The sequence below is a fragment of the Ctenopharyngodon idella genome, chromosome 7, assembly GCF_019924925.1.
Source record: "Ctenopharyngodon idella isolate HZGC_01 chromosome 7, HZGC01, whole genome shotgun sequence".
Taxonomy (NCBI): Eukaryota; Metazoa; Chordata; class Actinopteri; order Cypriniformes; family Xenocyprididae; genus Ctenopharyngodon; species Ctenopharyngodon idella.
This window is the reverse complement of record NC_067226.1, coordinates 45,335,995-45,349,954: the sequence shown is the minus strand read 5'-3', so window position 1 is coordinate 45,349,954 and position 13,960 is coordinate 45,335,995. Positions and strand designations below refer to the sequence as shown.

General features: G+C 37.6%; 1 protein-coding gene across 2 annotated transcripts in view; it reads right to left on the bottom strand.

Annotated features, from left to right (window-relative positions):
• Positions 1–13,960, bottom strand: part of vat1l (vesicle amine transport 1-like) — a 43,276-nt gene that overhangs the window by 16,299 nt on the left and 13,017 nt on the right. The window lies entirely within an intron of this gene.

The following is a 13,960-nucleotide window of genomic DNA, read 5'->3' as shown; positions in this document are numbered from 1 at the left end:
CATATTATATCAAAGGGGATACAGATCTCTCTGAAAATGTCAATACAATTTTTTTGCATTAGTGTGATCAACAGCTCAACAAGTGGTTAAACAGTTGCTTATTTTTATTTAATATATATATATATGCAAAACTGCTAAAAAAAAAGATTTATGGAAAAGTGCTTCCTTTTAAAATGTTGTTGTCATAGCACTGTCCTCATCAAACCAGGTTCATAATATCAGTTGATATAATAATGAGATACATTTTTTATTGCAAATGTCCCAGACTATCATTTAGATTTGAAATTGCAGGTACTCATATCTTCAAATATTTAAACCTTAAGGGACATTCTTCACAAAGATATCCTGAACATTTCCTCTCTCAAAATGAATACTCTATAAAATATCCACTAAGATTCAATAATCCACTCAGACTTGGTCCTTTATCCATATAAAACCACTATATTATTATATTATTGACCACAAAAGGAGAAAAAGCTGTTCTCAACAATCACTCTCACCACTACAAGTACAGGGATATAATTAAGTATTTCAAGACAATCTGAGGAAGAAATTAGACTAAATAATGTGAAGTAGGGCTGCACGTTATTGGAAAAAAATGGCATTGCGATATTTTGTTTTTCTGCGATATAGGCCTATGTTGCAATATGAAAACAATTTCACCAGATGACTTGAATAGCTCTATTTGGAAAGAATGAATCATTCTAGAATGATTGGGGTGATTTTGTAGGGAAGTGCATCTGCATAGAAAATAATAAACAATTTACAAGCATTAGATAAATAGAACAAAGATACAAATGAAATAAACAGTGCTTTATGTTTTCAGGTAAGTCTAACAGTATTCAGGTACAGAAATTGAATAATCATATGTAAAATAACACTGCATAGTCTTCACTGTATAAATTAAATATAATTAATCTTTGTTAAAGCTACAAAAGTGATTTTCTCTTTGTGTTTTAATGTTTGATTAACACGAATGACTCAGACGGCAGCAGGTTTATTAGGCTGCTGTCACTTTAAGAGCTAATGCACGGATCCGATATAATGATACACGTTTTTTTTCTCAATTGTTTACATTCACGTAAGGCATTACTGTGTTCACAAGGATAAAACAGGCTGAAACAGGTATTTTAGTATTATTTTGCATGTATGTGTCTGTTCAAGCACAAAGAGACTTTGCAATTATTTCGAGAATCACATGCGTTTCGAACCGTGGTGTCTGGTCCATACGGATCACAGATCAACTCCGATCCCTACACTTGACATCACACATTGCGATATCAATGCTAAAATGACTTATCACACAGCCCTAATGTGAAGGGGAAAAGAATCGTTGTTTTGGGGACACTGGGGTATTATTATGTTGCAAACTGAGATTGTCACTCTACAAAATGAAGAACACAGCAGCATTAATGATAATGATGACTCGCCAAGGATTCTGCTTGATGGGGAGGATGAAAAATACTCAACCGTCAGCATCTTAAAGAAATAGTTGAGTAGCTCAAACTCTGTTTTCTTCAAGGAACACAAAAGACTGCTCTTTTCCATACAATGAAAGTGGCTTGAAGCCCAAAAGTTAAAAAGACACCATAAATGTAGACCATGTGTTCTGTATTCTAAAAAAATAAGTTCACACAAGTATCACGAAAAGATTTAAACAAGCAGGAGGTGAGATTTGGCATGAAAGGTTATTTTCTGTCAGCTAAAAGATTCTTTTAGAGTTTACATTTAGATGAAGCAGCTGTGTCATTTGTCCTTATGTTTTCCAACAGTTTATGCAATGATAATAATCCACAATCTGACTTGGAATCATAATCACACCATGCGGTGGCTTCACTTCATCAAAATCTTACTCCATTGATGTGACGGCAAGTGTGTGTGTGAGGTGCGTCCAAAGATGAATCAAATAGTTTCATTAATCATATAGATAGACCACTGTTATATAAATAAAGGACTTTTCAAGGACTTTCAAGTACATCTTTTTCCAGCACTTCAAAGCTCAACAGTCTGAATATTATCCAATTTAAAAGTTATTTTTAATGTGATGACCAAAAACATTTTTTGTTCTTCCTTTAAAAATTGTCCACATTTGTAAAATATATTTTTCTCATCTTTGTAGGAAAGGTCACAAAGTCTCATGAAAAACAAAAACTTTTGGTTACACTTTATTTTAAAGACCCCACTGTGGTGAAAATCAAGTTTTTAATGTTGTTTATATGTCTATGTGGTGTTTTTAATATGCTTTGAGACAAACCATGTGCAAATTCATATGTCAACACCATTGCTGAGAAGACTATTTTCTCCTTAAAACTGCAGTGATAAAAAATACAGTCTCAAACCCGCAGTTTGAAATCGCTGGTGTCTGTGACGTCACAAACTACCTTGTAACCAATCACATCAACGTGCCGCGGGCTTTAGCATATCATTAACAGCGAACTAGCAGGGGAGTCTCGAGAGAAGCCAGGTTATCCTGGTATATTTTTCTGTTGATGTGAAAAATCATGTAGATTTAGCAATATGGCAGGTGTGTGATGTATATTATGATATAATGATGAACTATATGCCTTTCTCCACTGATGTTCTGAATTGTTCAAAGTGTTTCTAAGGATACTGAGCTGCAGTCTGAACACATTTTTCCACACCCTTTTGATTGACAGGATATAATCCGCCCTGATCATCGGCAGTTTTTAAAGAATCGGCAGATGCCCAATAGTGATAATAATAGCTTTTATAGGCCGATACCAATTGTTGGCCGATACATCGGTGCATCTCTACTCAGAATCAATTAGAGAGAATCTTGATGCATTTGGAAATTCTCAGAATCGATCCACAAATCGAAATGCATCAATTTACTGATTTTTCGCAGCCCTAGTTGTAAATACAGTAGACACATCTGCAGCGGCGTTGAACTCATGTGACACAAATATAACAAGATTGATTTAATTTACTTGCTTTTCTCTTTAATTCAACAATTACAAATTCTATGTTACACGTAGTAACATTACTCCTGCAATAAAACCATTACTTTGCATTGAACTGACCAGGCAGCCGTCATACCCTGTCATTCCCTGACACCATGCATGTTTATTTGGCCAGAGAACGGGTCCCCCAACTGAGCCTGGTTTCTCCTAAGGTTTTTTTTTTCCATTTCTGTCACCTGATGGAGTTTGGCTTCCTTGCCACTGTCGCCTTTGGCTTGATTAGTTGGGGTTTAAAAGACACTTAATATTCAGTAATATCTTCGATTTGACTGCACTGATAATATCAGATGAGAGCAAAACATCAAGGTGAGTAATTGATGACTGAATTTCCATTTTTGGGTGATCTAGAAATAATGCAGGATCATAATTATTTGACATCAGACCGTTTTTCAAAATTTTAAAACCTTCTGGATGCAATATAAGACCCAGATTAATCCAGTTGGTTAACCTAGTGTGACATCTTAAAACCCAAGATTACTATGAAACATGGATGAATTAAGGGTTAAAAGGGATCCGTGACATGTGAAAGCTACTTAACTGTATAATAACTCAGGAATACAGCTGCAACCTTGAGGAAAGGACAAGCTTTTCTCTGCTGCGAGGATGTTGTAATGTGGTTAACATGCTGCGTGTGGGTGGCTGAGACTTAACAGTATGCAAAGAAACAGATAATTTTTGTGCTTGTGCAAACCGTGTACAAATGATTAAGTGCTTCTTTTTCCTTGTATGCGTCATACTGTACTCTCTTGAGCAAATGCTCACTTAGCCATGCAGTATGAGGAACTAATTGGCTAAAGCCCACAAGCACAGACCAATTAAGCAAACGTCCAGTATGCCTGTCAAGCATCATGCTTTGAGATACAGCTCCGCCGTTCCTTTCCACAGGTCTCAGGTCAGTGCTGATCTAAACATCTTTGCATCTGGCTCGAAAGTGACTTCCAAGCCACTGCCAGGTCACCAGACACCAGCACAGAGCAGGCCCCCGGTTACCACGACAACAGTGCAACGCACCGTGTGATTGAGAAGAAAATGTCACAGAGCGGCTTCTTTGTTGGGCGCAGCGGCCAATGAGGTTTGCTGTGGTCGCTGACGTGAGACAACGCTACAAGTAGAGCTCAAATGAACATGAATTGCTTTGCGGGCAAATGTTCCACAGAAAAGATGAGTGGTGATTAGGAAGAATGTCTCAATTAGTCAAAAATCATGGCAGGGTCATATTTCACTCCCAAATGAAAAGAAAATGAAGCCTATTTTGAAGGATATTATTTATTATTATTAGGTGTGAAGCCTTTAAAAATAATAAAACGAATTAACAAAAATACACAACATGCACAATTAAATACATTTTAAGTATGCAATAAATATATATACAAAATTGCATAATGAAAATGTATTACATTTTGCATTAAAAAGTCTATTTTTAATCATATTGCTTAAAACTGATTTAGGTAATAACGGCACTGTTATTGAAGCAGATAAACTTACAGTTTCGCTATTAGTAGAGACACTGCTGACGAACACTGACTCAGGTAATTCACACATGCTTAATCTCTCTCTCTCTCTCTTTCTTTCTTTCTGCATTAATAACTGCACTAGTCTGCTATCAATGGCTCAAGCCTCCCTTACAGCTCTAAAATTACGTTTTGGAAATATATGTGTAAAAAGGTATAATGTTTTAATTAGCAAGCCTGTAACCATCTCGATCATAGATGGAAAAGACCATTTACAGCCAATACAGGCAATTTACCATAGGAAATATGTTTTTTAAAGATTTTTAACAGTTATCGAGGTTGAGCCAAAAACCTAGGACTAGTTCGCCAAAGTTGGTTTTTGAAATAATCTCTAATATTTAACAAACAATTCGATGGACAGCAGCAGACCTAGAGGCAAAGTTGCACAGAATGAGGAGTTTTACCACGTGGTTAGAATGTCATGGGTCTGTGCGAAAAATGTGAAGGCGCCCCCCGGTGGACGATTTCTTTCGAATTTCTCACAGGCCTCTAGGGCCGTGAGTCAAACAGGCCCAGCGAGTTTCATTCCGATTGGCCTCTGTTAACCTTGTCTGATAGCTGCTCAAAATTCATTGGCCGATGGCAGATGTTTTTTGTGATACGTCAATGTCCGCATAGACAATCATGGCACCTTGGACGAAGACACTGCATGCCGATTTTCAATTCAATCTGATCCATAAATTGGTGTGATTTTTTCACAATTATTTGATAACTATTGACAATCAGACTCCAGAGAATCTTGCTGCACTGGTTTGGTTCCGATTGGGCCAAAAACCTAGGACTAGTTCACAAAAGTCCACACTGTCGGCTGAAGTTGGTCCTCGTCGGCTTTTTTTCGGCTGATTTGACATGTTGAATCGGCGTCGGAGCTTGTCGGTCAGTTGGGCCATCTGATCATTCTGATTGGCTGTTCAGCTACTGCCACCTGCTGGTACGGAAAGGCATTTCATCTTACACAGGCGCAGAACGGATGTGCTACTTGGCCGTCAGGTGTCGAGCGTCGGTTTGGTGTGTCAGGGCAACTTTGGACCCAGACGCTGCCGACGTGAGCCAACCCCCGCAGTCTGCTTTCGTCATCACTAGTTCGTCGGTGTCAGCTTGGTGTGTTCCGGGCTTAAGGGGAGAATGCTGATCCTTGGAAATTTTAACAATTACAATAGGGTTACGAACGGAGGTGTGTGATGAGATGTGTAAGAAATTAGTCCTACACAAAAAAGAGTGTTTTAAGGACAAAAACCTGACAAATGTCTTAAAATACCACATCTGAACAATGTTGAGGTGTGGTAACCGTAGTATAAGCGGAATAATTGACTCCGGGCCGTTGAATTATTAGAAAATAATGCACATGGTTCCGATTCATGTCATGACCACATTACCACCTCGGGTGTGCAGTATTTTCTAATAATTCAATGGTCCGTTGTCAATTATTTCTTACATGAAAGAAATTGTCCTATATCATTACCTCAGGAGATTTGATTGGTAAATAAACATGAAATTTAACATGAGACAGACAAAAATAGTGTCCTGCCGGCTGTATCTTTTGTCACAAACACTTAATAAAGATTGAATATCTGCCAGGTAAGAGCTCTGAACGTTTTTGATGTTCAATTTTACATCAGGAAAGCCATCTTCATATCATGCCGAGGGGGAGACAGCAGCTTGAACTGTAAACACGTAATGAGATTCTAGTCCCTCCTGCAGCGTGCCGAACACATTACCGTCTGCCGAACAAGCAAGCCCATTCAAACCGAGGCCTGTGCCCCCTCAGATTTTTAGAGCCAATGGATTTTAAATGTGAAAAATATCTTCCATAAAATGAACTCCCAAAAAAAGAAAGAAAGAAAGAAAAGGTGCATGGTTTGCCATCTGTGCTCAACCTCGGCTCACTTTTCTGTTCTCTCTCAATTCTTCTCCTTATCGCATTACAAAAGCAGTTTCTTTCCCTCCTCCTCACTCATTTTCATTCCCCCCACTCTTTTTCACTCCACTCATTTTGTCTTCTTTGTACTCCTTTTCTCTCTCTTATCAATGTGGGAAGTGTCAGTCGGTGATTAGAGCCACACATGTTGTGTCTTTTGTGTTGTACATAATCACCTGACGCTGGCTGACAAGGATCTAACTGCACTACAATCCCCAATCACCCATCTCGAGCTTTAAAGCAGCCATCTGTACTGCCTAAAGCATAGGATATGCAGTAAATGTTCGAGCAAAGTGCTATAATTTATCAGAGAACATTTTCAAAAGACCCAAAGGCTCTTGTCATTCTGTTGCTGTTGAGACAGAAGACCTGTGGCAACAGTGTGAAAGCCAAGGTAAGTCAATGATTCATGACAACATAATAGTCTTTGCAGAAAAGGATTACACAAGCATAAGCTGGTTTAAGTTGGTTTAGCTAGCATTCAGCTGATTTAGCTGGTCTCCCAGCATGGATCAGCTAGTGTTTAGCTGGTTTAGCTGGTCTCAAAAGTATGGAAGCTTGTTTCCACCACTGAATAAAAAATAAAAAAGGTATAATTGCAACTTTTTATCTCGCAGTTATGACTTTTTTCTCAGAACAGCAAGATATAAACTCACAAAAGATATAGGTCCTGTTTAACACCTGGTATTAAGATGCATTTTGGTCAATCGGATCACAAGTGGACAACGCTAAATACAGCTGTAAACAAGGTGTAAAACGTTTTGAGCTTCTCCACTTTCGACCACTTTCAGAGGTAGTCGAAAAAGCATTCGATCAGATTGTTTTCGTGTAAACGCTCATGTGGTTGAATGTGTTCGAACAGCCACAAAAGACCGCCTACTCTCCTCCGACTAACCTAACGCGTAAGGTAAGCCTGCGCTAGCCAGACAGGATTTAGACTTTGTCAGCTGAAGACCCGTTTGGTTTGAAGACGAAAAATGTACCAAGCACAATGTTCTCTCACCATTCCTGATTTCTAACACACGTTCACAGCGTTCGACCGGTCTTGCGGCTGTCAGAGCAGAAACGAAAGCTGCTGGTCTCCGTATGTTTTTCTGTTATCTCCAGAAGCGTTCATCTGTAAATTGCGCAAGCTTATTTTGTTCATTAGATCAAAAGATCTGAAAAAACCCATACATTTACCCACCCATAGACCCTCCCCTCGAAGAAATCAGGACAGAAGTGGTTGAAAGTGACAAAAGAGACAGATTAAAAGGTGAAAATGGGTATGTGTCTCCCTCGTCTACTTGTGATCCAATAGACTAAAACACATCTTAATGCCAGGTGGAAACAGGGCCATAAAGTCAGAATTGCAAGATATAAACTCACAATTGCGAGTTAAAGTCAGAATTGTGAGATATAAATTCGCAATTCTGAGAAGAGTGTCTTTTTTTCTTTATAGCTCGCCATTGTGAGCTTATATCTCACAATTCTGAGAAAAGAAGTCAGAATTGCAAGTTTATATCTCACAATTGCGAGAAAAAGTCAGAATTGCAAGATATAAACTTACAATTGCGAGTTATAAAGTCAGAATTGTGAGATATAAACTCAGAATGGCGAGTTATAAAGTCCAGTTGTGAGGAAAAAAAGACTCTTTTCTCAGAATTGCGTGTTTATATCTCACAAAAAAGTCAGACATTATAACTCGCAATTCTGACTTTATTTCTCGCAACTTTGAGTTTATATCTCGCAGTTCTGAGAAAAAAAGTCAGAATTGTGAGATAAAAAGTCGCAATTAGGTTTTTTATTTTTTATTTAGTGGCGGAAACAAGCTTACAAACAAAAGTGCTCAAAAAAAAAAAAAAAATCACCGCTTATTGTTTGTGTTTATGTCTTTTATTTTGTAGTTTGTTTCATGCTGCTTGTTTGTTCTGTACTTCCCTTGCTCCTCATGTGCTTCCTTAACCACGAGAGCGATTCAAAAGCATAAGGAGTCTATCCAATCGCTCTTGCAGTACTTTAATGTCGTACGCCGATCGGTCTGCACAGCGCCGATGCATCTCGAACAAGCCTATTGTGTCATGTGCTGATTGGTTTGTTGTCATGTCATTGTTCATTGCTTTCAGGTGTGTCTTGTTATGTCATTAGTCTTTGTGTATAAATACCCTCATGTTACCATTGTATCTTGTCTAGCTTTGTTCCCTGTAATCCGCTGTTGGTGAGTTTATGTTTCTGTTCAAGTTTAGTTCATGTTATTTCAAGTCAAGCCAAGCCAAGTCTCGCTTTGTCAAGTCTTTTGTTTATTTTGTATCTGTTCACGTTTTCAATAAACTGCACGAGTTCAGTTCAACTCGCCTTCAGTGGACTTCCGTTACAATCCTGCATTCATCCTTCATTGCAACCGACCGTGACAACCAGCTGTTTTAGCAGCATTTTTAATTATCTTCACCTGTTCACTAACTAAACTAATAATTTGCATAAAATAATGAAGAACGAACAGCATTTAAAGATTCTTTCCTGCATTTATTTTTGAGAGTATAGCTATGTTTCAAAACCTAGTGAGCTGCCTTACTGTATTCTCCTACATACTTAACAGCATCTTAACTGAAATGAAACCTCAAAAATACACACACATATTATATAAAATCCTTTTAATTAGACTGATCTATATTTTTCAGTACTTTTGAAAATTAAAGTGATTTTTTGGCAAACATTTCTCTCGTTTTCCCTTGATTGCTTATTGCAATCATAATTTTGCCGTTCGCTATTTGGAACAGACTTCATGTCATTGAGTGCTCCATGATGCCTAGCAGCTCAGCACACTCGAAAAACTGTTTGGTTGAAAATAACCTAAATTAGGTTGTTTTGCAACCCATAGATGGGTCAAATATGAACAAAAACAACTGTGCATAATGGGTTGATTTATGCTATAGTTCATTTTTACAGGGATACTAGCTTATTTTACAACATGATTCTGACAGCTGAAAGATATCGTGACAGGCTCCTTATAACCTGCACATAAACAAGCAACACAGAGTTCTGAGAACATATTTTATCATCTAAAGTAATTACATTCAGCATTATAATTAATAAGTTTATTTTATGCAAGGCAAAATCCATCATGTGAAATGACCGATACTAACTGATGCGTTTAGCTGACTCACATCTCGTCCCTGTATATGTTGCATAAAATAAAATGATTTGGAACAGTTCCCTCGAGATTTTCCTATGGGATTTTATAATAAGATTATGAGTAAAATAAGGTCTATGGTAAACATAATTTGACGATGCTTGAACATTTTGCTCTACAACGTGAACTGCACACACTCACACCCCAAACAATCTTATTTAGTTACTTATTAGAAACATACATTTTTTTTTAAAAAAAATTTCAAATTTCGCTTTTGCGATATGGTTGTGTGCAATTTATGTTACGATACCAAGTATCATTTACCGCAGACCTCATTTTACTCATAAATTGAAAACCACATTATAAAAACCCATAGGAAAATCTTGAGGCAAATAGTCTTCTGGGTTTTGACATCACACCTGCAGCACTCTATTAATATTATACAATATTATGGTGCGATGATGACAAAAGAAGTTCAGGGTCCAGTTCTCACTATTAACTAACTTATTAGCATGCATATTACTAGGATATTGGCTTATAAAGCACATATTAATGCCTTATTCTGCATGACCATATTCTACATCCCTTAATCCTACCCAATACCTAAACTTAACAACTACCTTACTAACTATTAATAAGCATTAATTAGGAGATTATTGAGGCAAAAGTCGTAGTTAATAGTGAGAATTGGACCCCAATTTAAAGTGTGACCAAACATTTCACATTAAAAGGTTAGAAAAGAAATTAAAATGAGCAGAAATGAACTTTCCAAGTTTAAGCTGGTGTTATTTTATGAAATATTTTATGAAATATGATGTCATAAAGTAGCATGGCATTTTAAATGCACCATTCTCTGCGCGAGCACCAGCTGTACATGCTAATGTCCTCAGTTTGGCGCTTTGAAGTCTCTCCAAAAGATCACAGCTCTCTACACAAACAGGATTACAGGTGTGTCCTGCATAATGGGCTCTGGATTAGCAAGAACACAATTATTTCGCCATCTCCACATTATGAGCTCAAAACTGCAAACAACTTTTTAATGCATTATTTTACTGTAATATTACATTAAAAGTGTATATAGTAAGGGAACTTACTGTTAACCAATTAACATGTTTTTACCGTAGCATTTTTACAGTTAAATCACGGTCATTTTAAAGCCTGCAGCCATCTCTTATAAAGATAGTCTTTCTCCTGCGGTCTCCTGCACTGCACTGAAACATCTGTCAGTGATGCATTCTGGTGCTGACAGCCAGCAATTTCCCCCAAAAGCCAGGTATGAAGAAACAAAAACTGAATTTGATTATACACACAAAAAGACACCAGATGCTGTAATATCCACAAATTCAAGAGTCTGACACATGCTCTCAGTTGACGCAATCAATCAGTGTGATATAAACACTGCACTCAACCAGCTGCAGGGAAACACTGGAGGAAACGTGCGAAAGCGTTCAGTGAGAGACTGAATCACACAATCTAGAGAGTCATGCGGATGACAGCTATCAGAGCTTAGAGTATTAGATGAGTTCAGCCGAACATGACGTTCACATGAGCAAAAGTATTGTTGTTCAGAATATTAGCACGGTTGGCACAAAGAAAAAAAGAAATATAATTTTATAGCATATCAATTCTACTGCGAGTGTGCTATTGGTTTTATATAACTATCCTATAAATGAGAAATTATAATCTATTTATACTACGAAGTGTCTGTTGCTGTTGGTCGGCATCTGTCGGTTCAGTGTGAACTGGCCTCAAGGAAAAGTAAATTGAATCTGCGAAATCAAAGAAGCAAAGTGTGCCTCAACACCACACAGGAAATCAAAGTTATCCATCATTTTCAGAGACTTCTGCAATGTGAATAAAGCGAATCACACGCAGCTTGGTAAAGCACGGCCAGGTTTGGCCACAGACTGTGCTGCTCTGTTGGGTTTCACAGAGGGAGGGTGTCTGGCTGTGTAGGAAGAACAGAACAACATAAACCAGCCGTAATCAAAGCAAAGAGATGTACCAGAGCCGGACAGCCCAGCTGTCATCTGATGGTCTGAGACAGCAGCTGATCACATGCATCTTCCTTTTTAAATACTTCAACAGCATCGCTTTCAAAGGGATTGAGGGAATTTGATTTTCAGGGATTAAGAGGAGGTACATTTATTGCTTGACTGATGACAGAAATCACAATGACAGAGCACAAAGAATGTGATTCAAACTCTAATTATAAAAGCCACTGTTGAAATGATCAATGAAATTAAAGGGTTAGTTCACCCAAAAATGAAAATTATTCAATGATTTACTCGCCCTCAAGCCATCCTAGGTGTATTTGACTATCTTCTTTCAGACGAACACAATCAGAGATAATTTAAAAAAGATATTCTGGCTCTTCCAAGCTTTATAATGGCAGTGAATGGGGGTCGAGATTTTGAAGCCCCAAAAAATGCATCCATCTATTATTTATGTGTTTTTTTTATGGCAACACTATCAACACCGAAATTAATCTGCAGCAGTCAGGTGGTACAAGTCAGAGCTTTTAGAAAATTCGGAGTTTACAAGTTGTAATTACGAGTTATACAACTTTTACAAGTTGGAATCTCGTAATTATAGTAATTCCGACATGGCGTGAACGCACATTTACAAAACCATGTTGAGTTCTAACAATAACCGTAAAGAAGTTGATTATGTTCATTATAGGGCTGTCAAGTGATTAAAATTTTTAATCTAATTAATTACATGATGTGGCAATTAATTAATCGCAAATTAATCACACATCAAATTTGCAGCAAGATTCTCTGGAGTCAAAAAAAGTTTAAATTTCGATTCACGGTCCCTAAGGGCAGCCAAAACGTTCAAAGTTGGTGGAGCCACTTTTACTAAAATGGCTATAACTTATGAACGCAACGAGATATTTTCACCAAACTCAGCACACCTATGTAAGAGCTCATTCTGTGGTCACGTGAAAAAGGATGCGGCGATTGGCCACTTGGTGACACTATAACAGGAAAAAAACATGAAAATGGCTTTCGTACCATGTGGTAGAACTCCTCATTCTGAACAACTTTGCCTTTAGGACCGCTGCTATCAATCGAATCATTTGTTAATTATTGGAGATTATTTCAAAAACCAACTTTGCCGAACTAGTCCTAGGTTTTTGGCTCAACCTCGATAACCATTAAAAAGCTTTATAAACCATATATTTCCTATGGTAAATTGCCAGTATTGGCTGTAATTGGTCTTTTCCATCTATGCTCGAGATGGTTACAGGCTTTTTACGCATGTGCTTATAGGCCTTAAAGCACTTGAACCCTGATAATTGCTGCTCACAGCTATATTTATTATTGTAATGTTATGTGCTTTGAGACAAGAGGTAATTTAATGCCGTCTCTCGTGACGCTTTGCAGACTCTGCTCTGGCTGTGCACGATCATGTGTTTTGAAGGAGGCGTGGCTTTGGAGAGTGCTCTGAAGGGAGGGTGGGATCTCATGCTTTCAAAAAAGGTAGCTTGCTAGCCTCTGCAAAACTGCACACCATAGCTTTAGGACTTCTATTGTATGTAAAAACCCTCTTCTGTTACAATTGGATCCTTCACATACGAATGAGTAACAAGGTGGATTTTAGTTCTTAAAGGGGGGGTGTAATGCTATTTCATGCATTCTGACTTAATATGTTATATCTACTCAATAAAATTGTGGCAACAGATTACAAGCAATATTGTTAATTAAATTCAACAAATAAGAATTGAGTAAGAATTAATCAAATTAATTCCTTAAAAGTCAACCATTTAAAATGAGTAAAATTTAAGTAAAATTTAAACAAATATCTGAATAACAGACAGACGTCAAAGATGAATTAAAAACTCTTTAGTTTTTATTGCCAACATTAAAGACACTTGATGATAACGAGCAGAATCGCTGAAGAAAGAGAAACACAAGAACTACAACTGACTTCAGCCACAGCCTCAGATGAAATCAACTGAAAAGACTTCAAATCTCTCTTCTTACAAACCAGACTGGCTTTATTTCTGTCATTTGTCTACAGTTCTTTTTGAGAATTAACAGAGGTTTAGATGTTAATGTTTTATTGGAAATATTTGGTTACCATTGTGGTGATCAGTGTTTCCTTTAGTCGGGCAGTTTGACTTTGCTTTGCATTATTTGTTGAATTTAATTAACAATATTGCTTGTAATCTGTTGCCACAATTTTATTGAGTAGATATAACATATTACTTTTTACAGTGTAGGCACTTCTCCCTGATAAGCGTGCACACACACATCACCAAGAGCAAGAGCAAGAGCACACCCATCAACGCGCTTCGTTCGGGATACGGAAACTGAGAGATTATTCAACAATGGCTGTGTCCCAATTCAGGGGCTGCACCCTTTGAAGGCTGCATACCTTTGAAGGCTGCATCATCGAGGCAGTCTCATTTGAGAAAAATAACCGTTAGATTTCA